The sequence below is a fragment of the Agelaius tricolor genome, unplaced genomic scaffold, assembly GCF_023055355.1.
Source record: "Agelaius tricolor isolate 1412-34295 unplaced genomic scaffold, bAgeTri1.0.p SCAF_5, whole genome shotgun sequence".
In the NCBI taxonomy this organism is placed as follows: domain Eukaryota; kingdom Metazoa; phylum Chordata; class Aves; order Passeriformes; family Icteridae; genus Agelaius; species Agelaius tricolor.
In genome coordinates this window covers 47,099,349-47,123,612 of record NW_027269265.1, presented here as the reverse complement: position 1 = coordinate 47,123,612, position 24,264 = coordinate 47,099,349, and the positions used below count along the sequence as shown (strand labels likewise).

General features: G+C 46.5%; 1 long non-coding RNA gene across 1 annotated transcript in view; it reads right to left on the bottom strand.

Moving 5' to 3' along the window:
* The window catches only part of LOC139590703 (uncharacterized), a 33,467-nt gene that overhangs the window by 4,626 nt on the left and 4,577 nt on the right, over positions 1–24,264 (bottom strand). Inside the window, exon 3 of the long non-coding RNA XR_011679407.1 lies at positions 3,802–3,912. This is a non-coding gene — a long non-coding RNA (uncharacterized lncRNA). The remainder of the gene's footprint in view (positions 1–3,801; positions 3,913–24,264) is intronic.

The following is a 24,264-nucleotide window of genomic DNA, read 5'->3' as shown; positions in this document are numbered from 1 at the left end:
GAACAAAAACAAATGCTCTAAACCGCAACATTTTTCACAAACCGGAATTTCTTGCAGTCTGGCCAGCCTTGGTGGATCAATACCAGGCATTTCTTTCCTCCTGTGCTCTGGCCTTTCCCTTCCAGCCTCCTCCCCCCCACCCCACTCACCGAAGGGAATAAGGGAGCCAGAGGTGTCAAACAGAGGAGTCAGGAACACTCCGGCTTGGTTTTAAAAGGGACAGAAAAAACACTGGCGTCAGCCAGAGCACCAGGGCAGGCGCTGAGACCTTGTTTTGGATTTTGCAGAGACTATCCCTGGGGAGAGCTGTCTTTTTTTTCTTTTTTCTTTTTTTTTTTAATGCATGGTTTTGTTTGTAAGTTAAAAGTCTCGGGATTTGCAGTCTTTGAAGCATGGTCAGCCTGCCAGATGGAATTAGTCAGTGCCTTTCTGTCGGAAATCCCAGGCAGATGAAGCGGGATGGAAGGACAGCGTTTTTCTCATTTATCAGGAAACCCCCTGCGTTGACACCCACAAATTCAGCCAGAGAGCTCTGCAGGCCCCAAAAAGCAGGCAGGTCTGAAGGCAGGAAGGCAAGCAGAAGCCCAAAGCTTTCATGTGCATAGATCAGCGTGCACCACTGAAGGCAGTGGCCCCCAAGCAGATTTACACTGCTCAAGATCCAGCCCAGATGTTTTTGCTGGTCCTTGCCTGAAGCTATAAGATGTCAGCGGAGTTTCCTCTACTTAAAAGTGGTGCTGAATTTGGCTGTCCCTTCCTCTGACTCACACCATCTTTCCATTTCTTCCCACCATGGCCTGTTTCAAATCTTCCTATTTGTGCACTCCTCACAGTGAGCACTCACTCCCAGGTGAGCAGTCTCCTTCTGCCATATTCCACAGTGAGCTTTTGCCTTCCTTCACACACACCCTCAATCTCCATATTCTGCAGTGAGCTTTTGCCTTCCTTCACACACACCCTCAATCTCACATCTAAGACCAAGAACCCAAGCGTCATCTTTGGCATTTTACCAATCTCTTTTCTCCCCTCCTATTTGTCTCTTTCCTGAGCCCACCATTTGAGTGGGGCTCAACTATTCAACCACTGAGTCTCTTTCCTGAGGTCCCTATGTCTCTGCTAAAAACTTCAGGTCATTCCTCAGGCAGACTGCTGACAAAATTACACTTGGAGAACATGCACTTATTTCCATGTCACCTAAAACACCACCCAAGAGCAGAGTTAGTACTGCTTGTTCCAAACATGAAATGTATGGATGACAGCCCATCACAAAAACATCAATGGATGTGGGAAGAGTTCATGAGTGCTAGACTGGAACTGACAGTCTCCTTGCAAGAGAGACCAGAGCTAATCACTCACCAGCTGGGACCTCAGCTTCATTTCTCACAAGGTCTGCAAGGGACAGAGAGGCTTGCTGTGGTGTTGGTGCACAGCAGAGCTGTCAAAGCAACCATGCAGACAAATGCATAGGGACTGCACATTTCACCTTTGAACTCTCCAAATCTCCCAGCAGCACGATGGTTACACCATCAGGATGGTCCAAGAAGCTCATCACCTAAGTGACCACAGTGCTCCAATACTTGAGGAATGGGTGGATCTCTGTGACTGAGGAATGGGTTTCAGGGATGGGTCTCTGAGCAAGGTCTTCTTTAACGAGAGGCAAAGTATCTCAAAAGTAACAATCATGAGGCAACTAGCATATGTAATTTATTATTGGTTTTATAATAACTAAACAACCAAAATCAAGGCCAGTTTTTGAAACTGTTTTCAAAAGCTTGCAACTCCTCTACCATCACACTAGCAGCAGCCAGTCTGTGGGATAAAAGCTGGCTATCTGCAATGACGAACATCTGCCTTCCAGCTCCTACCACCCCCTGTACCAGGCCCTCTGAAACCCACAGTATATCCACGGAGTAACACTGCCCTGTGGTGATTAAACACAGCTCCAGTCACCTGAACATCCACATCCCAAAGTCACCTGCATGACAGGTCCAACCTCTCTGCTCAACCAGGGTCAGCCCAGAGCACATGGCACAGGATTGTGTTCAGATGGGTCTTGGGTATCTCCAGGGAGGAAGACTCCTCAACCTCTCTGGGCAATCTGTTCCAGTGCTCAGTCACCTGCACAGTAAAGAAGTACTTCCTCATATTCAGGTGGAACTTCCAATGCATCAGTTTCTGCCCATTGCTTGGCACCACTGAGAAGAGCCTGGTTCCATTCTCTTAACACCCTCCCTTCAGATATTTACAGACATTGATGAAGTCCCCACTCAGTCATCTCTTCTCAAGAGTGATCTGGCCCAGCTCCCTCATCCATTCCTCATAGGAGAGATGCTCCAGACCCTTACCATCTTTGCACTCCTCCACTGGACCCACTCCAGGAGCTCCATGTCTCTCTGAGCCCAGAGTTCAGCACAGTATCCTAGGGGAGCCGTCACCAGGGCTGAGCAGAGGGACAGGATCCCCTTCCTGACCTGCTGGCAATGCTTTTCCTAATGCCCCCCAGGATACCATTGCCCTTCTTGGCCACAGGGACACCCTGATGCCTCATGGACAGCTTGTTGTCCAAGCAGGACTCCCAGGTCCCTGCAGTGGAGAAAGCCACACCCAGGCAGGGGCTGCCCTTACCAGCCTGCAGAAGGGCCCACATGGGCTTTGTTTCATTGCTGCAAACAGAAGGGGACACAGACAACAGGAGTGATTTCATTTACTGGAGGTCTGGCTCCATTATGTACTACTTTGTGCATATTTAAGGGATGCTATGAAGCTGCCAACATGGCCCACAGCTGGGCAGAACATGAGTAACCCTAGTTTAGAGGAAGAGGTAACAAAAGAAGCTAAGAGAGGTCTGAAACCAGGAAAACAGGCTTGTTTATGAAGCCAAAAAGAGAGTGCAGCATATTCCAAGACCAAGGGAATTTTTCTCGCAACATTACTTTGCCTTGGCTACCTGGCCACTCTCACATAAACAATGGAGACACACCAAGAAAGCAAGGAGACTTCACAGAGGTTATAAAAATATCACTTGTGTAATTAGACTGAATCAAAACTCATGACTTTCTGGTTGGAAGGAATGCATGTGTTTCCCCTCTCGTTTCTTTTTCTCCTCTTTTCAGTTTTTTTTCCTCATAAAAATCTAGATAAACAAAAGCCCTAGGATATTGGATGGTTCCCTGCATATTGTTTTAAAAGCAGAAACAACAACAACAGCAACCACAGTGGTGAGGAGGAGAGTCTGCGACCGACGCTGTGCAGCCCCTGTTTTCCTCCCTTTGCAGGAACTCTTCTCACCCTTGCTCTGCCCCACACAATGCCCATCCATGTGCCCTGTCCCAGGACAGGATGAGGCACCTTCCATTGCTATGTGCCTTCCCTCTCTTCCCTCAGCCACAGCAGCACTGTCAAGGGTCACATATATAACCAAGTGTGGCAAATTGGATTTACATTCCTCCCTCTCTCCTCGCCTTCACGGGCAGCTCACTGACTGCCTCCTTACAGACAGATAACTGTAAACAGAAGAGGGGAAAAACACCCCTCTAGACACCCTTCCTACCATGACTGGTTCATGAACTCTGCAAGGCAGGGACTTCCCACTGCCATGCCCAAGGAGCCCACGGGGCTGCGAGACAGCGCCTGGAAGGTCACCCCCACACATTCTCATTCACAATAGCCACCAACATTCACCCACTTTCTAAAATGCTTTGGATGAAAAACACAAGTGTTGCCAGCTTTTAGCTTCAAAAATGTCGTGTGTGGCCCTAGAACAGAACGATATAGGCTTCAAAATAATAAGACTTCACCAACCCAAAAGTATTTGGAGTATTTTTCATCTGTTTTCTTATTTGGACCCTTGAGGCTTCATATTTTCAAGTGAAGTTGTTTTCTTCCAGGATCAAGAGAGCTGGAAATGCTAGTCTGAAAAAATAAAAATAAATAGAAAGCTGAGAATCTCATTCAGCCTCTTGATTCCAAGAGCTCAAATAAAGACCACAAGTCTCAAATAAAATCCACAAACACCATAAGCTTCATGATGATATTCAACAAGGGATGCCAATGTTTAGAAGCATGAAATGATAATTCCCACCTCACTGGATCTGGTTCTATTTTCTTTTTCTCACCTCAAATTCAATGACTGTTTTTCTGTTCCTGTAGGGACTCTATTTCTAGACAAACAAATCAATTTCTTCCCATACATCAGAGGGTGTAATACAATTTATCTATCTGCTAACTGCTTTTGAAATTCTTCAGTCCCTGATGCTTCATGAAAACAAACAATTCAACAGAAGAAAAAATCTAAGTTAGGTTCTTAATGAGAAACTGCATCAAGAGTTCTGTGTTTATCCTTTCTGTTAGTTTACTACTGTTCAATCAGCTCTTCTGTGCCCCTAGGCTGTTCTCTCCTGAGCCAACAGAAGATGGATATAAGGTCAGGGGACTGGAGGGCAAGCTTCTAGGAAACAGAATGGGAGAAACCCCAAACTCTTCTGAGCCTCCCAAGCTTTGGGGGGTCAGAACAGGACAGTGGTTTTAACAGGAAGCTTCATGGTTCCCAGCACTGCCCAAAAGATTTATTTTTTCTTTTCTATTTTTTTTCTGCCCAAGTATCATAGATAAGGAAAAAAAAAAAAAACAAACCACAAAACTATTTAGAACAAGAAACTTCCTTTTTTTTCCCCTCCTGTCATCAGAGTAGCCAAAGTTCCCTCTTAGAAAAGGATTTAGAAAAATGGTGATCCCTGCCTCCTTCATACATTTGCTGTAAACACACTCTAAAATCATGCTGTGTTCCTCTGGGGCACATTTGGCAGTATACAGATAAAGGACCTCCACTGAGGGGGACATAGAGGCACACACTTCAGTTGGGTGGCTGTATGTAGACACATCATCACTGCCTTCTAGAGGTGAAACCAAGAAGAGATAGCAGTGTGACACACTGTCGCCAACTATGCAAATTCAAGCAGCTTCAACTGCTCTCAAAAGGTGTTGATCCAAAGAAAACATGAAATAGAAGTCAATGGATCTGAGTGGAAAATATTATAGCAGTCAAACAGGCTGCTCCAATAACACCACCTCTACCCACAGGTATGTTTGAAGGGGATGGGGAGAGAAGGGGAAAAGAGAGAAGGTTCTGTACTGAAGATCTGAGAAGTTTGGGCTTGTTTGGGGATGAGGTTTTTTCCTGCAGAAATCCCTACCACTACTAGGGAGCTGTGCAAGTCCCAGAATGCCAGAGGCTGAGATGGAAATACACTTCATGAACTGCTGCAAGCAGCCACAGGGCCTTCCATAAATCACTGCAAGCTCAAACTGGGCTTGTTAACATGTAAGGAAGTCATGGCCCCATCATTACTGAATGCTCACAGCAGAGCTGTGATGAGTAAAGTCATGCAGCATCACACTGGTTATCTATGCCCACCAATCCCCAGCATCCTGCCAAGGGGCAGCCCTCTGGATAAAACAATCATGTGCAAAAACTTGTTCCACAAACAAATCAGAACAAATATAGGGCTAAAAAACTTAGTTTACAGGCTCTCTCACTCCAGGGAGCAACAAAATCAGTTGAAGCCACCCTCTTGCTAATATCGTCACACACATGCACAGAGATATCCGCACCAAGCCAGACACCCCCCAGCACATGCCATGTGTTTGCATTAAGACCTCCAGAGAACAGCTCTGCCACAATCTCTGGGATCCATGGGCCAGCAGAGATGGCTGAGACACTCTGCAAGAGGAAAAGTTCTGCTCGTGCAGCAAGGAAGCACAGCTGCTGTGGCAATGGCATCTCAGCAGGGCAGATCCGAGTCTGGAAAGCAACATTCCATCTTGACTCATCCCTGCCTGGAGGGTGAGCAGCTCACAAGAGGCCTGGTAGCACGGGGCTGCAATAGTTGTGCAGCACATCTGCTCTGTTATCTCAACACATGGACAGCTCCCACTAGTGTGATCCACCCCTTATTTTTACATCCACCAAAATATATTGAATTCCTTCCTTCCCCCTCAGAAATCCAGTGCTGGCCTAGCTCACCACCTTCTTGTTGGACAGCTCAGTCACTCGAAATTCATCTGGCCAATGCTGGTGAGAGATGAAACCAGATCCTGGGGCTCCAGAGCCGAAAGCTGGTCCCCCTCCAGGTCCCTGAGAAATCCTTTGCGGTCGCAGGGACGTCACTGCTGAGGTGGGATCTACCTCAGACTGAGGAGGCTGCCTCTGGTTGTTATTAGCTGTACTGAGGATTTGAAGGACACGGAGGCATCAAGCCAGCTTCTACTCCAAAATGCAGAGATCCTACATTTGCAGAACATGCATCTGGCCTTCATTAATGCTTAAATGGTCCAACGTGGAATCAGAGTGGGGGGCAGGGAGGGAGCTAACACACTCCACACTGAACAAGGGACATTCAGGCAACAGGATGTTTGGCTATGAAGATGTTTCTGATCGGGGAGTGTCTTACCCAACAAGCTCATGCTGCAGCATCAGCAGGACCATGCATGGCCCTGGGTTTTGTGTGGGACAGATAGCCTCCAGCAAGGGCTTGGCCTCAAAGTTTATCATGGTGGTCATCACACACCTTAGGATGGTAGCCAGGAGGGCAAGGCCAAGCAAGGAGATTGGAAATTCAGCCATGAAAAGGTGATGAGGTGGTCTTTTACCCTGACAAAAGGAGGAGCTGGACTCAAACATATTGCCAACCCTTGAAGAGCAGATCTCAGAGCATGGGCAGGCTAGAGAAATGAGGTGTCAACATTAATCCTTTCCCTCCACATGGCTGAAGGCACAACCATCTTTTCCCTAAGGACCTGAGCATAAACAGATAATTAAACAAACACACCACTAAGATCTATGTTTCATCCAAGAGGGAAGAGCATCCCCTGTCTGGAAGACACAGGGGTGGCAGATTGAAGGAGAGTTTCAGTCTGGCTCACAAGAATCAGAGTCCATCTGTGAGCGTGGCTATGAGTGTACAAGAAGAGTGATTCAGCACTTATGAATATCTAGATAGGTGGGTCGCTGAGCACGCAGCTGAGCATGCCTGTGTGGGCAGCACAGCACATGGCAGAATATCAGCACACAAGCAGCCTGTGGGTAAACAAGTGTGTCAGAAGTGAAAGGACACAGCAGAGCAGGGGACATGTTTGGAGGAAGGAGTCAAGAACTGTGCCAACTTCTATCATCCATTAAATCTGGAACATTCCCTCACTTAGCTGTGGCACAGCAGCCTATGGGGAGAAGCAGCCAATATCTCTGTATCTCATTGGTGACATCAGATAGTAACACTTTCACTGATTTGGTGCTCAGAAATGGGGCAGACCTTGGGCTGACCTGACCTCTAAATGAGCAGAACAGGAACTGCGGGAAACGACAGTGTAAACAGGAAGGGATGAGATAAATAAGAGATGGGGAGGGAAGACATCCATTTAAACTGGCAGCTACTTTTTAGCTTAATTTCACCTCTTCTGCTCAGCTAGGAATCAAGGCTCCCACCCTTTTCTGCTCACCTGTCAGAGCAGCATACACTTACTACTTACAGCTCTTTCCTAGCTGATGCAAAGCTTGCTTCACATCCCTGCTAACACCACAGCTGAGGTTGTCCGGGAAACTGGGGAGAACATGTCTACATGCTCCAACAACTTGAAGGAGAAGACTGGGTGCAAGATTTCCAGCTAGCTCCTGTCCTGGGAGAGCCAGAGCTGTTATATGCAACCCAACAATGCCCAGTGATCTCCTCTCCTCCTCCAGCTGAGGTTGTGGTAGATGCTGGACAATCATCTCATCTAAGATGAGGCCTCCTCCTAAGCATTTAGGGCAGTTAGAGGGAACAAAATACACCAGGGAGGACTGATCAACTCCAAGTGATGTAGTGTAATGAAACAGAGGGAAGAAGTGGGAATAAGTTCTCTTCTAGCTCCATCCAGGGTTAGGTGTCTCTAGGAACTGAACCTTGCTCAGCATCAGTCCAACCTCAACTTCTGCAAGCTGCAGTCTGTGCCTTTTAGGGACAGTACCCTGCCCTGGTGATCTTAGAAGGGTGATCAGCATTTAGTTTCAGCAGCCTGATGCAGCTCCAGTTTTAAGCCACTTTTAACATAGCAAATCTGCATTTAGATATTAGACATTCAGAGTTCTGTGCTCCCACTCCCAGGTCACAACACACTTTTCCCATTCTGATGGCCTAACAACCAGCAGAAAAGGATGGGGAACCTTCTGGTCAGACTAAGCATTTTTGTTTTCTCTTCAGAACTGCATGTTCCTTGCCTAGAATGAGATTTTAGTCCTGCAATTTCTGATCACTCCTGCTGGCAACCTCCTTTGCATTTGCTCAGCTCTGCCCTTATCCCTTGTATTAGGGAAGTGGCAGAAGGCTGTGCCCTACATTTCCAGGGCAAAATACAGAACTGTCACAGGACAGTGTAGAAGGAATCAGCCCCATTTATCTGTAAAGGAAAAAAAAAAAAGCCAAACCCAACCAACTGAGCCCTGTTACAGAAACCCAGTTAAGTACACAAGCTAAACAAAACACAATTAGGTTTCCTTTGGCCAGCCTGGAACATATGGTATTCGTCAGCCAGTCGTGTTCCTCTCTCAATTCTGGCAGGAGATAGCTAACTTGTTCCAAGCACTGAGAAAGCTCCTGGAAAGTCAGCATGCTGAGCAAACTTTTGGAGGGGGGCTAGCTGGGGATATAATAGCTCACACAGACACAGATTTGACAGCGTTTCTTCCACATTGTTCAGTGCAGCTCTAGGTTACAATGCCTCTGGCTTTAGTACATTCCTGGTTCACATTGTTCCCAGTGGTATTGCATCTCGACACCCTCATTTGCTAAGCACACACACACACAGTGTTGGGGTTGAGGGATCCTATCAAGTAGGAAGACAAAGGTGTGGAAGGAAGAGAGGTTCCTGTGGATTTGGGCTCATAAAGAAACCCTAAAAGGACAAATTGCTTCCATGAACAGCACAGCAAGACCTTTTTTATACTACCTTTCCAATGCAGGCTGAAAATGGCTGCTGCCATCCCAGAATGGATTGATGAGCAGTTTCCCAGCAAGAAAATGATAATAAATACTGTGGTGTCACAGAGATTGGTGGCTGCAGAAAGGAATAGCCTCTGAATTTGGTCATCAACCAGAATACTGCTTGAAGAGTCTGGCTCTGTGCTAGGCATAGTCTGCTCTGCTGCAGTTTACAAAGCAGTTAGCAAAGAGCTGATTCACAGAGAAATGAGCCCATGTTCTAATACAAGGAACTGGAAAGTGTGCTGCAGTACAGTAAAGTCTGCAAAACCACTGCCACAGCAAAACCAGTTATGTCTACGGGAAAAAGAAGCTGATAAAGGACCATTGATTTATTCCAGTTTCAGACTGGGAGTGAGCAGAGTGCTTCCCAATGCACAGTCTAGGCCTGCATGAGAGTTTCAGCTGGTTCTGTGTCCTCATAGTTTAGCCTCATCATTGCCAGGGCTGGTCCGATACCTCTTGCATAGCTTTGCTTGGTCTGCTGGAGGCCTTTTGTCAGCAAGGAAGCCAATTTATTCCCTGCAGTGCAGTTACAAGCCAGCACTGCCTCCAAGTTTCTGCACTACCTTTTATCTTGCCATACACACTTGGCCTTACTGCATATCTGTTCCTCCCCCATCCCTGTTGATGGACAGCCTGGTTGGCTCAGGCCAGTACAGACTCAGCCTAGTTTTCTTCAGGTAGTAAAAAAAGTGGGAAATGTGGTTGTAAAGTAGAGCAAGAGGATTTCTTCTGATGATTTCTGTGCTCTTTGGTCCACCTGTTTGCTGCCAGAGTGTGGCTTCCTTCCTCATTTACCTGCTAGGCACAGCCATTCTTCTTCCTTCATTGCTGAAGAACCAGAGTACTTCAACTCCCCAATACACAGCTTTTCAGTGACATTCTTGCCACATCAGTAGCACTTCAGAGTTGCGTGGGTCTTTTTTACATGCTCCTTGTAACCCTATATTCTTTGTAGCAGGAGGTATTCCCTTACTTCCATTTCCAGCTTTTTGCCATCTAAGATCTGGCTTAGGCAATAAGCTTCTCTATGTCCTCACGGCATTCACCACTCATCAAGTTTACTGGAAATAAATGCATTGGGAAAGGATATTCCACTCCTTTGGGTTGCTTTTACAAACGAGCCACACTTGCCATGCTCACCACTTATATGCTGGGGTACATCAAGGACTGAAGGGCCTGCAGAAAACTTTTACATCTGTTTCTCTTAGAGGACTGCTTAGCCCCACCACACTCAGAAATTTTGGTGGTACTCACAGCTCCAGTGTGGCATTTCATTAGGATTATGCACGTGCCCTCGGTCAGCTCACCTCTGGCCTGACAGACACGTTGCTCTTGCTCTACATTAATAACAGGAGTGCTTCTCCACTGAGGTTAATGGCACAGCACACTGCCCCCAATCATTTCTGGCACAAGCTTCACCAATGCAGCCAGACAAGCCACCTGCCCTTTGCAGGAGGGGACCAGCTGAATTTTGGTCTCAGGAGCTGAAGAATCTACTGCAGCTTCATCCTTCAAGAACATCAACTATCACCCCTTTAGGAGCTCTGTGGAGTGAAGCAACAGTGCATCACCATCCCCTCCCCACAGCAAGGACAAGTGTGGCTGGCTTTTGTTCTTCACATCACAGACTTCAGTGGGGCCTGGTCACTGAGGGCCATTCATCTCTTTTGCTCTCAGGTCCTGCTCAGCAATACCCTACTGGGCTTTCCCCATCCATCATTACTGGCAATTTCATCTCTGTCCCTTGCTGGGCACTTCCTCCCCTTGCCTTTGAATCAGAGGGTTTTCTCCCCTTCCTCAGAGGAGCTTGTAACATTTACTGCATGGTGTTGGAATCTTTGGACTGAACCGAGTCACAGTTCAGCAAAATTAGACTGGTTTCAGCTTCCTCACAGTAGGAAACTGGTCATACTGCAGCTGCCTCTGTTTTCCTGTTTAAACCATCCCATCTTCCTAAGACTCTGTCCTCAGTGGCAGAGGAGCTGCGTGGCTTCTGAAACAGGAGATGGCAGTTGCCAAAGGTCATTTGCAAAGCCATTAAAAGCAAGAGGGTGCTTCACGATGTTTCCATCAGCGAGCAGAGTTACAGCATTTGGCTCCTTCCTGCAGTCTCCCAGTATCTCTCATTAACACCGGTTCACTACTGCTCCTCTGGGAGCCCGGTGAAATTTCTCTGGCTTGCAGGATGGGGCTTCCTAACGCAAACCTGGTGCAATGTCCCTGCATGCCCTGTTCCAGGCTGTGTGACTCCACCAGCGCCACAGCAGACCGCAGCACCCCCTCGCTGGGCTGCTTTCAGCACCATAGGACTCCTTGTGTTATTTAGGTTATCTCACATGTTGGAAAGTATCACACAGTGTTTTACAGGTCTTCAAAACTGTCCAACAGCCAAACAATGAAACCACACATACACAGAGATCTCAAAGGGCACCGTTATGTTGCCTAAGCCTCTGCTGACAGCTTTCAACCTGCCATGCATCCAGAATTCCTCCCCTTCCCTGTGAGTTCATTGAAGCCACACAATTTTACATGAAAGAGCATGGTGCCAAATATTCAGGGCTGCCCAGCACAGGTTACTCATTGGCACGGTCCAGATAGGGCACAGCAGACAAGCTGCTCTTTCATGCAGCAGTGAGGGGAGCTCTCAAAAATGGACATGTGCAAACATATGCCACGTTTGTTTTCTTGTACTGGCATTACTCAGTAGTACCTGCTATGGGGGAAGCACTTCTGTGCTGTGAAAACACCTAAGCATGAACATTACTTTTATGAACATGAACAGAAGAATTTGAGAGCTTGTGTTAGCCACTTGTAAATGAGTGTGCCCACCTCACTTGAAAAGCTGGCACAGCATGCAAGTAAATGTAAGCATAATAAAAAATAATAGGAAACAGACAGGCAATAGAATTAAGAGCAGCAGCCAGCTGGGATCTTCTAACCAGTGACATCAAGGGATTGCTGAGGTAATACACTGATGGGTTTTAAATTAACTGTAACCACTCAGGAAAAAGATCTAGGCGTCACTGCGGACAGCTCAATGAAAACATCTGCTCTGTGCACAGAGGCCATCAGGAAAAAAAAGAGGCAAAAAATGTTAGGTTGAATAGGATAAAGAACAATACCAAAAACGTTATAAATGCCACCACATAAATCAATGACACATTCACACTTTGAGAATGAGCTGAAGCCTGCTCACCCATTTCAGAGCGGGGATAACAGGAACAGAGGCCAAAGAAGGATGCCAAAAAATCGTTAGAGACACAGAAAGGTTTCCAAGGTTGTTAGGAGAAAAGATCAAGGTCCAAATCATTCAATAGCTTGCACCAGAAGTGTATAAAATGATGAGTGAGACAGGTCGAATAGGAATAAATGGTGGCCACCTAAAAACACTCCAAAAATATCATTGCAACAGGAAAAAGAAAGCCCGTCAATATTTTGCAGATTGCCCAGTTAACACGTGGAGCTTGATGCCACAAGATGTCAGAGTTCAGCTCTCACCACACTGCCATCACAAAACAGTGAATGAAATGTAAAGGATACACACGTGCATCCTGGCTGGAGGGCCTGGGCAGGCACTGAACTCCTGGGCTAGGAAGAGCCAGTGAAACCAATGGCAGTGAAGAAAGCCAGGGAGGAACTTGATACTAGCAGGAATGCAAGGAGAAGGTTAAGGAGAAAAAGGTGAATGGGAGATAAAGTTCATGTAATAATCAGGGAAAAGGTAAAGGGAGGTGTTTTGTGGGATTTCATCTTTCCATGTCCAAGTGATAGAGGGGAAATTTTTGTAAGATACTCGTAGGCTGTGTCAGAGCACATGCTCCAGTCCTCTGATGAAAGGAAAAATGGAAGATGCTGATCACAGGTGAATGTTCACAGCTACAACCAGCTGGGCTGCAGACAGAACAGCCAAGCCATGAGAGCTGTCCCATTCAAGCCTATGCTTCAAACACCAACATCCTGGTCCATCCCCAAGTACTGCATTCCCCTTGCAACCCAGTTCACCATTCAAACTTCAAAAATAAACATCTGAATATCCTGCAGATGGGGAATTTCAGGCAGCATTGAGTGTGTTCAGTCTATGGTTTGATTTAGGCTGGCACAGAGAGACCAGCTGCAGTGGTGCACATTTTGAGCAGTAGGAGGAAAGAATGTTTTTTCCTATGTTATCCACTGTGCCTCCAGCTCAACCATCCTGGAGCCTGAGAGTCTAAATGTATCTAGTATGTATAGAGCTGGGGTTTTTTCCACCACACAGGGACTTGTGACAGCACAAAGCCTCATCAGGTGCCTGCAATTCAGCAAATGCACATCACTGAGCACAATCTGAGCAGGTATTTAATACCAGGGCTAACAAACCTCTTCAGACAGTATGTTTGTTATGAGGGTCACCCTGATCTGCACATGGCTCTTATTTCCTATTCAAGAGCAAGCAGATGGACAAGGACAGCAGCAATGGACCCTTATGGCCACTGAAACAGAGCAATTTTTCCTTCATGTTCAGGGATTTCACTGAAGTTCTCCCCAGCTGCAGTGACAAGAGCAGTTGGGTGGTAACATGAACACATGGGAAGCATTAAAGCACAGCATCACACAGAACTTGGGCCCATCCAGACTACTCATGTGTTACAGGGCACAAGGTTGCCCGCTCCTCTGTCCATCAGTGTGCCCACAGGATGCCCACTGCAGGGCTTTCCTCTGCTTATGCAGGCCTGGCACTGGGGTTTTTTTTGCCCCACTGTGCATGACTAGTGGTGTGGATGCCTAGCCAGGTATGGGCCTAAACTGGAAATGTGACACCAGGCAAGCAATCACACAGATTTATGGCAGTGGATGTACCAGCACATACACATCAAGCAGCAGTCATAGTCCTGGAATGAGACCATCCATCCCCAAAGGCACTGCTCTTGCCACTCTAGCATTGGAAACAGCAGATGGGTAAGAATTTGCCCTATAGTCCTGGGGCAGTGGGACATTTTTCCACCTTTCCCAAGTGTTCCCCTCCACCTACCCTTCTCCCAGGAAGCACAGAGTATCACAACCAGAAATAAAATCGACAATGATGCAAAAGACACAAATAGTGCCATGGTTACTTGCACAAGCTTTGACATCAGCTGCCTGTTCCTGGCTTCCCTTTCCAGCATGGGAAGCAGGAGCCCCAGCACAGCAACCCCAGCACACATCACCCATTGCTCCAGCTGCTTTTCTCCACACCTCCTATTCCCAATCCCACCCACCCTCCTTCCCCACCCCATGGGGAACCCCACCACCAACATACCGCGCACACAACATAATAAAGCAACAGAGTCCAGTGTTAAGCAAGGCTTTTATGTGCAGCCAACATTTCAAAAGGCACAGTACATGCTGTATGCTCAGTGCCGTCAGACTCCAAGATTGGATTCTCCAGTGTTTTAGGAAAAAGGTAAGGCAGGAGGAGAGTGTGAGGTGGAGAACAGACCAAGCTTTGTGGAATTCTTTTTAAGAGTGTATGCATGACTGTATAAAAGGGCATTTTTTTCCTGACCTCAAAGAGACAATATTATTTCACACAGACCTGTTTCCAAGAGCTGCCAAGCTATTTCTACATGAACCAGTACCTGGTTGAGGCAGTGACTGTGAAGGGGAAACCCTCTCTCCAAGTACGACATGGAAATTCCTTGACCTCAGCTGCGAAGCCAATCAACACGTGTGCAATGGGCCAATGAAAAAGAAATTAAAATACCAGAGTGGCCAACACAGATGAGGGCAGGTGTGTAAGGGAGAAGGCACAGCCTGCTTTTTCCAGTCAAAAGGCCTGACAAAAAAAAAAAACATGGACATGCCAGGCTGGGAAGAGAAGGAAAGCAGGGCAAAACCAAGAGCACTGAGACATTGGTTAGAAAAGCAAAGATGTAAAATGCCAGGCAAACAGGTTCTGAATCATATTCTAAAGCCCAAAGGTAGAAAGGCAGGGCAAACAGGCATGGAAGGCAGAAATAAATATTTATTTTAGGCCATTCTATGATTTGCTGTGCTTCACCGAAAAGTTTGGGTGTTTCACGATGAGCCCAGACAGAGCCAATTAAGTTCATCATCAGTCTAGACCTGGTCACACCAAGTAGTGGCTACACCACAGACCTGCACCCTACTCTAAAGCTGTGTTTGCTTCCTCCAGGCCATTGGAGAAAACACCTCCAGAGTGAAACTATTTTTCCTGACTGACGTTAAGGACACACCAACATACTGTCTCCAGAACAAGTCCCACAAACAAGTCACCACTGGATAAAGAGCTGAACAGCAACAACTGACCCATGTCAGCTTCCCAGTCAAGGGAGACAGAGACCTTTAGTTTCTTTCTTGGAGAGCAGGATAGCTAGAATTAAAGCATCAGAAGCCTAGAAAACACTTTTTGTGATCAGGGCTGAACCCTTTAGGATAGGCAAAGCAGCATTCCCCCCCATAGCAACAAACCAATGTGTACCCCAACCCCTCCGTGGCTCCGCAATGGGATTAATAATGCTCCACAGTCAGGTGTGAACGTGAGCTCACAGCACTCCTGTGCCACACCAGATGCACAGCCTGCTCTCTCCATGGGATAGATGTCAGTCAGAAGGGATCTCCCACTGCCAGAATAATTTGTCTTTTTCATGGCCCGCTCCCAGGTTAACAGCAGGAAAGATGACAGCAAGGTCTGGGCCACAGACCTTCCAAGCAACCTGCACGAAGCAGAGCAGCAAACACCAGAAGTACTGGTGGCATCCATGGGTCAGTTTAAGTGCGCACACACAAGGATGGGGATGCACAGCTTTGTCAGGGCCGTGAGCCTCCTCTAAGATCAGCCATGGATATGAGCCACAGCTACAAGCCTTATTACAACAGTGTCTGTATTTAGGGAAGTAAAGGCAGTCCATATACTTTCATACTTTTCAGACTCCCAAAAACCTCCACTTAACAAAAAACATTCACTCCTTACAGCAAGCGTGACATGCACGGAAGGCAACAATTTTGCTGGTGCTTAGATACTCTCTATTAAAGATACAAGCAATCAGACCCAAGTGAGACCTGTGCTCCAAGACCTAAAACTGGGTCATAACCCACTCCATCCTCAATTAGTTCTCAGAGACCCCAAGCTGCTGTAGTTTCAGTACCTGCTGGGTTTTCCCAGTCAAAAATAAGCATTTGAAAAACAAGAGTGACATCCAAGGAACTTGATTCTTACTGAATCCCCAACATGGGTTTCTTTGCACACAACACCAGTTGGGGATATATGTCCTTTCCTATTAGACATCTAGAGGAATCGTGGGTGCCAATCCAGTCTCTCCTCTTCTCCCCTGGTCACCTGCCCCTCTCCTGCTAACGTCAAACTTTCCAAGGTCCCCCAGCGCTCATGGTCTAGGACAGAAATGTATTTATTAGGCCAAAATGAACATAGTGTGCATGGATTAGAAATGACTCCTGTCTGTTCAACTAGGGTTGGGCAAGCTTGTTTTGCCTGATTTAGAGGCCATTCAAACATTGTGGGTTTGAACATTACTGCATTAGTATTTCACTTAGGAAAAACTGTGAAAAAAAAAAAAAGAAACATGCAGAGAAGGAAGAGAAGGGGGAAAAAATCCAGTGGAAACACAAATAGTGTATAACGTATATGGGGTCCCCACTTGTGCCAGCACAGATCTTCTAAGCCCTAATACATTGCACAGGCTTCCCGTCAGCTAGAAGTTCCTTTGGTGTACACAAAAAAAAAAAAAAAAAAAATCCTGAATCACCATAAAGAGATGGAACAGGTCAAAAGAAATGGATATACATGCCCACTACAGCTGGTCCTAAACTCTGACCTGTCTTCATTTAGACTTTGAAATCAAGACCATGTAGATCAAGAAAAGAGAACTAATTTACAAAGCTCCAAGCCACTCAGACCACCTTGGGAGAATCACAACAGCCTTCTGCATCAACAGGACATGCTGCAAACTCCCCACAGCTCCTGCAGTTGGTTCATTAGCTTCCTCCCTCCCTCAGCTGCACCTGGCTGCGTGTAGGACTCCCAACAGCTCCGCTTTCTAGAGATAATTAGCAGTGGTCATTTTACATCCCTCTGGGGACAGGACCCCCTGACAGGTGACATGATATTAGGGCTCATCAACTAAAGAACAAGTCCTTCAGGTTCAAGAGCTAACCCTGAGAGGACAGCTGGTCTCTTCCCAAACTTCACCTCAACGGCAGCAGAGGGGAAAGGTGTGAGACATCCTTAGTACAGGGAGTAAAAGCAAGCAGAGGACACATGATGAAAGAGAAAATTGGGCACCAGGGAAGAAATTTAAGGTACTGAATGAACAAGGCAGCAAGGCTCTCCTTGCCTATCTGACCACTTTAAACCATCTCCTCTATCACCTGTCTCCATTTCAAAAGCAAAAAGCCCACAAGGAATCAAGTGGAAGCCAAACTGAGAAGAGCCTACCTCCAGAGGCATTGTCTCCTAATCCTGAAGGTTGATTTAGGTAAGAACAGAGACAAGAAACAAAGAGATGGTATGCTGACAATGGACATTGCTTACCTGCATGCAAGCAAGATCCAACAGCAGAGAGCATGGCCTGACTGAGCAGTACTCCCAGCACCCTGCAGCCCTCATCCTGAGATCTGCCAGCCCAGAGAACTCACTCAGCTGATTAACTCCACTTAAAACACCATTCCTTCCTCCTACCCCTTCTCCATCAAGCACTTTAAAGCCCCACACCTGTGTGAGTTCATCCTCTGCTCCCATTTACACCTGGGCTACACTCCTCCTTGCTAGTAGGTCCCATAAGCTGCCCTAATGAGCAAAAGGTTGTGTTTGTGTCAAGAAACTACACAAAAGGTACCACCATCATGTTGGGCCATCTTTTCACCCTGCCTCTGAGCCCCTTGTGCCCAGAAAATACTCTCAAGACAAGCACAGTTGCACAGATGTCAACAGGACTGCCCCAGCCCTGCCCTTGCCTGCAGTGCAGAGGAAGATGCTGTGAGCCCTGTATGGCAATGACCCCACACAGGAGGAATCCCTTTTCTTCTCCATAACATCTCTGACTTCCCCCCCACCTAATCTATATTTTTTTTCCGGCCCATGTATACTTTCCAGCTCGTTTCCTCTTGCGGTTCTCATTTCCCGCTCCTAGGAGGTGAGCTCATGCGTTTCTCAATTACCAGCCAAAGAAAGAGAGAGGGAGAAAGCAATCTTATGGAAACAGATGAAGTCACGCCTGTATAAGGCCACATTACAGCTTGTGCTCACAGAGCCATGATGCAGACACTGCTGCCCCCCAAGCCTGGCAGGGCAGCCCAGCTTCCCCATCCACAGCAGTCCCTTGTGCCGAGGGAAGATGTTCCACCAACACGCAGGGAGCGCAGTGCATGTTTGTCTCACTGGCTTTTTCCCCTCGTCCCCCCTCCAGCCCTGCTTTCGATCCTACCGCCCTTTTGTCCACCCCCAGCGATCCCCATGGATCTTTGACTCACTCACAGCACGCCACTGAGTCAATAGCGAGCCCACAGACCATGTGCAAGGCTCCCAGCACTGCCTGCTCTGCCTACGGCTATGCGGACGCCGGAGAAGTTACACCAGGGAAATCTAAAGGCAATTAAAAGCATAATACAAGTGGTTGTTTAGAAAAGGTGGTGGGGAGGAGAGAATAAAATTAAAATAAATAAAGGAATGTTTTAATGAGTGCAGCAGTGAAAGCGGGATTAGAGGTGCCTGAATGGCATCTCTATATTTCCCGTATGGAAGGGAGGGCCGCCCAGCGCAACCAGAGCTGACAAAAAAAATTAGCTGGGCCTCAGGCTCAGAGAAACATTTGGCTAGAAAGGAAAGAAGGTAATTGCTGCAAATGTAGACTAATTCAGGAAGCAGCCAGCCCTACACGGGGCCGGGTATTATGCTGTTAGAGTGCTACGGACACTTTGTGAGTGCTGGCTTGAGGGGTGGAAAAAAGCACAGGGAAGTAGTAGGAAAAAACAAACCAAAACAAGACCGAAAACAACAAATTTCTCCTTTCCACAGTTCACGCGTGCTTAGTGTTTTTCTTCCCTCGTCTCTCGCTCTCCAAGGACACTTAGGACCTGCTGGGGGTCCTACCCAGCCTTGCCTTCACCAGTCCATCCGATGGCCATGGAGGGAGCAACCTCAGTGGCTCCCAAAGCGGGGACCATACCCCTCCCTTCCCCCTGCCCCAGGAGAGGAGCGGGCTGGAAGGTGAGGCGCAGGGCACGGAGGATGTGTTTACTCTCATAACACCCCTGTGAGGTGGGGAAGTCATAGCCTCATCTGACAGATGAGGAACAGAGGCAAAGTGAGATTAAAGGATTAGCCCAAGGTCACACAGGAAAAGTTTGTAGCAGAAGTGGAAATTAAACCCAGGTCTCTCAGTCCAAAATCAGTGCCTTAAGCACAAGACCAGACTTTCCTAGAATTGGTCAACCTTTTATATTTGATAGTTTAATTTCAAACAGAAAAACAGTTTATTTTCTAAATACATATTTTCATAGAAAAGAGAGATGGAGGAGCTCATTTCCTGGAGGCAGGAGCTGCTTAAGATCTTATTTATTTCTGTTTAACTTAATTTCTTTTAGGCTTTAGCATTTCTGATGGTAAAAAAAATTGCTGCAGAAATTTCAAAGCACAGGAACACATTTCTCTTTGTTAATAATTCATCATGGGAAATATTTTCCACTTTCCAGCCAGTTCTGCCCTGCCTCTCTTTGCCTTACCAGAGTTTTAATACCTTTTTATTATTATTTTTTCATAGCATCAACTAGCTTAGAAAGCCCACATCTAAACAGGGGCCTTTGTTGGACAACACTATGATCACTAGAACCCTGTGGCTCGGAGAGGTACTTTACAAAGGAATACAGGCAACAAGTCCATGCCTGGACATATGTAAGCTGCAGGACAAACCCATCTACTTTCCCCAGCTGCTGCTGATGCTGCTCACCCAGTCCCTGCCCAGACCATGCCTCCCTCACTTCTGGCTCTGAAACTCCCTATTTTCTTCCTTTTTATTGTGCTGCCAAGCCCAGTCCTTCCAAAACACATCTTCCTCTTGGCTCTGAAAGCCCCTTGGCCGGGGAAAGAAGTCCCACACCTCCTCACACATGGGCCAGCTGAGGTCCATGGAGGAGCAGCTACTTGTCCACAATCAACTAGGAGACCATCAGCAGAGCTGGGGAAAGTAGATGGGTTTCATTAATACAGAGCCTCTCTCCATTTAGACATGAGAAATCCAGCCCTCACAGAGGCCCCTAGGAATTTACCATCTGTATCCAAAAGGGGAGGATTTTCACCCTGAGACACTAAACAGCAAGAAAGCTACATGAAGCAAACATGACCTGAGGCTGGCATATTTAAAGGTGACTTAAGGACCCAGACACTCAATTCCCATGAAAACAAATGAGAATCACTTGGCAGAAAAGGGCTGTCTTATATTCATGCCAACCAAACGGTTAAAATTAGTTACAATTGGTAAAGCATTCTGAAGAAAATGTGGAACACTTATATAAAAGCTGAGTGTTGCTCAGAAACAAAGATCTCTTTTCCTGTAATTGTGTTTAATGATCTCTGAAGAACAAGCAGACAATCCACAAGGATGACTACCACCATCACATATGTTCCTGTGACAATGAGGGAATTAGGCTGAAACAAAGACTAATATGCTATCCTTACAAGGCAGTTTTCACTTCTAGTCTCGCTCCCTCTTTACTTAAATACTTATTTACACAAGCAGGCAAACTCTGTGCATCAATGATGAAGTATTCCACCAGCAGGAAAGAAAATGTATTATGACTGGTATCAGTCCAGTTTGCCCTGAAGGTATCTAAACACTCACCTACCACACAAAAAGATTTCAGTCTCCTCTCTCACTCCCAGCTGGGTTGTGTCTGGTCCACAGTATCCACCACTCTCCTCTGGGCTGGGGAAGGCCAACCTAAGAGCAGAGCTTCAGCAGCATTGTGAGGGCAGCTCCTGGATCATTTAACTGACCTTCATGCACTGAAAACTGAGCTCTGAGCTCCTTTTTGACTTGTTTCAGTCCCAAGGAAGGATTGTTTGTCCCCTCTGACAAGCTCTTTGAGGCTAGCTGACTTCTGCCACAGTCCAGAGCACTCTGCACTGCCAAATGAAGAGCTCACTCACATTTTGACTCACCTCTGTCGGTACAGATAACCAGAGCAGCATAGACCAGTGTGTGCTATCCAAAAGATGTTCAAGACCACCTGGATATTTTTGCATCTGGGCTGTGACTGCACCCTCTTTTTTTTTTTCACTGCTTCCCCCCATTATCACCTTAGTTAACAGTGGGTAAGAAACTAAATTTACCTGTAGGTCCGTGTGCTCACACACAGGCAGCACAAGGGCAGGGTTCTTCGGCAGCCCAGTTGATTTGTTGTGGCTTGTTCCGTATGGCCAATGTTTGTCAGCTTCCTGAGGGTATGCCCACAGGGAAGAGGTGCAGAGAGGTCTGAACACACCCACAGGGCTGCCTGGAAGCTTTGGGTGCAATTGGTCCAGGCAGGTGCTAATGAGCTGGTCTTCATCCTATTTTACAGGTCAGCTCTGAATCCAGGACAGAAATACCCAGAGGAAAACTCCTCTAGACTGGAACTAACATTATACAGGCAGAATGTGGTTTTCGCTTCTTTGTCGCAAGTTCTGGGTAAGGTGAAACAAATTCCTGGAAACTGAAGGGTTTGGCCACTGGAGTTGAAGACTTGGAAAAATACTACTTCTGGCTATGATGATTTATTTATAGTTGCAATTAAAGACAAAAAGCCTCTTCAGAGAGGGAGGATGAAGTGGAAACAAGGCCAGGCCTAGAAACCTAAGACTACAGGGATTCCCAGAGCAAAATTAATCAGGGAACTGAGTTGTTTTCTATTTTATTTTTTTTTTCCTAAAGGTTTATCTCTTTATTTTGCTTATCTGGCCCTCAGCTTTGCAACAACCACATTTCTGGACCTTCCCCACGAGCTTTGGAAACAGGCCAAACACTAGAATTGAGCCTGGGGATGGGTCTGAAACTCCCAAGAAAGAACTGTAGGCCTTCAGCCACAAAGGCCATCCTACACCTTACCCCTGGAGCTGTTCTCTGCCCAGCCACAGCAAAGGTAGTGACAGCTTTGGGATGTGGCAGTGGAGGCAAAGAGGAGAGCCCAAAATCGCCAGCTGCATAGAAGAGCAAGGAAGAAGGCAAGAAAGAGGCCAAAAATTCTTACATCTACAAAAAGAAATGTGTGTGGTAGGATTTTCTTTGTGCTGGCCTTTGATTTACAGCCTGACAGGGTATATATTATTCCAGCTCTTAAAAGAGTGGGTGTGGTGCAAACCCCCAGACAACCTTTTGAGAAGGAGCTCTGTAGATGTCTCTTCATTCCTTTTAGATCCAGTTTTTGGCCCTTTTATTCATCCCCTGATGAATAAAAGATCTGGCTCCAGCCATCATGACTTGGATAACAAATGAGGTGGGGAACTGCTGATCAATTCAAACAAGCAAGACAAGTCAAAGGAGGTGCTTCTTTGCTGTCCCAGTGCTCTCCCACTCCTTCTGACCAGGGGCTCCAATCAAGACTTCCAGGCTAGACAGAACCTCTGATCACTGCAGCAATCAGAGAAGTGCCCAGGCAGACCTAAACTAGGGACAGTCTCTCACACAGAAAAGCCAGGGCTGCTTTGCTGTAAGAGACATTGAAGTCAGCTCTGTCTGTTCACCCCCAAGTCTGCACTCTCAGGCCTCAACTTCCCTCTCCAGACTGGAGCAAGAGCCCTAGACAGCCTCCCATGCCATTACCATGTGTAAGCACCTCCAACTAAAAGGCTGCTACAGGTTTTCCCTCCAGCCTGCATTGCCCCGTTTACTTACTGCATTCCAGCCTGGAAGAAGAGGCTGCAACTCCCTGTTTACATACACTTTGCTCCAAGAGAGGTTTTTCAGTCTCTTGGAGCTGCCTGACATCCACACTGTGACAAGGAGCTGCACTGCACCCCCCCTTCATGCAACTTTCCCCCACTCTGCATCCACTGAAACATGCATGATCTACTAGCAGCAGTTACCTTCAGACAGGTACAAGAAGCACAGCTAAAACCCATGGCAGAGAGGTAGTACCTTTCCCTAAAATGGGGAAGAAGCAAGAATGGATGAACTTTAACTCACAGGATTTATAGGACTGGCTGAAACAATTAGCAATCACCTATTTGTTTCTTATCAAGGATGTCTGGGGTGCATGACAGAGAGAGCAAAGCAAACTTTATGCCTAAAATTAAATAAGCTTGTGGATTGCAAAGGGAAGAGAAGTCAGGTTAGCTACAGTTCCCAGGAGAAAAAGTCTGAAATATAAATAAATAATGAATAAATACCACAAAGTATTCATAAGCACAGAAGATAACAAAGCAAAGTCTTTGGCTAATATGGATTTAATCAGAACTAATTTGGATCCAGCTAAGCTAATTTCCCTCTATGACAGACCGCATGGATAGCAGAGAGACCATTACATGTCTTGACTTATAAAGCTTCAGATGCATAACATCCTCCTAAGAGATGAAATAAATGGTCTCAAATAAACTTTCACAGAGCAGATGCAAAAGTGACTAGAAATATGATACTTGGATGCTAACTATCGATGGGTCACTGTCAAAATGGAGGGATTAACCCAGCAGAGCTGTACTGTGTTTGTTGTGAGTCCAGATTTCTTCAAAGTTTTCTCTAACAACTTGAGCCATTAGATAGATTGCACGCTTGTAAAATACACAGCTGCTATGTAGCTGGGAAGAGCTGCCTGAAGACAGGCTTGAATTCTGATCTTGACAGTGGGGAAAATGTCTGAAAAAAATTGGACCCCATTCAGTACAGATAAGGATAGGGAAAACCTGTCCACAATTCCTCAGAAAATTATGGAGAGCTTTGAGATGGACTGCAAGCTCCATAGGGGTCAGCCATGTCTCATGACTATAGACAAAAGACAAATGTTGTCCTGGGTAGTACAAACAGCCTGACTCCAGCCTGTAAAACATGTGCCCTTCTGTTCTGCTCCACCTGGCAAGGCCCCAGCCAGGATGTTCATCTAGTCTCAGGACAGTGAACTCCAAAAAGATGTACATTGACAGGAAATAATCTGGAGGAAAGCAACACAATCAAAGATTTAGGACAACCTCACCTGTGTAGAGAGCTTTGAACAAAGTGGGGTTGTCCATCACAAAAGAGAAACCCATAAAGAGATCATATACAGCAAGAATTTTCAGATTCCTGGA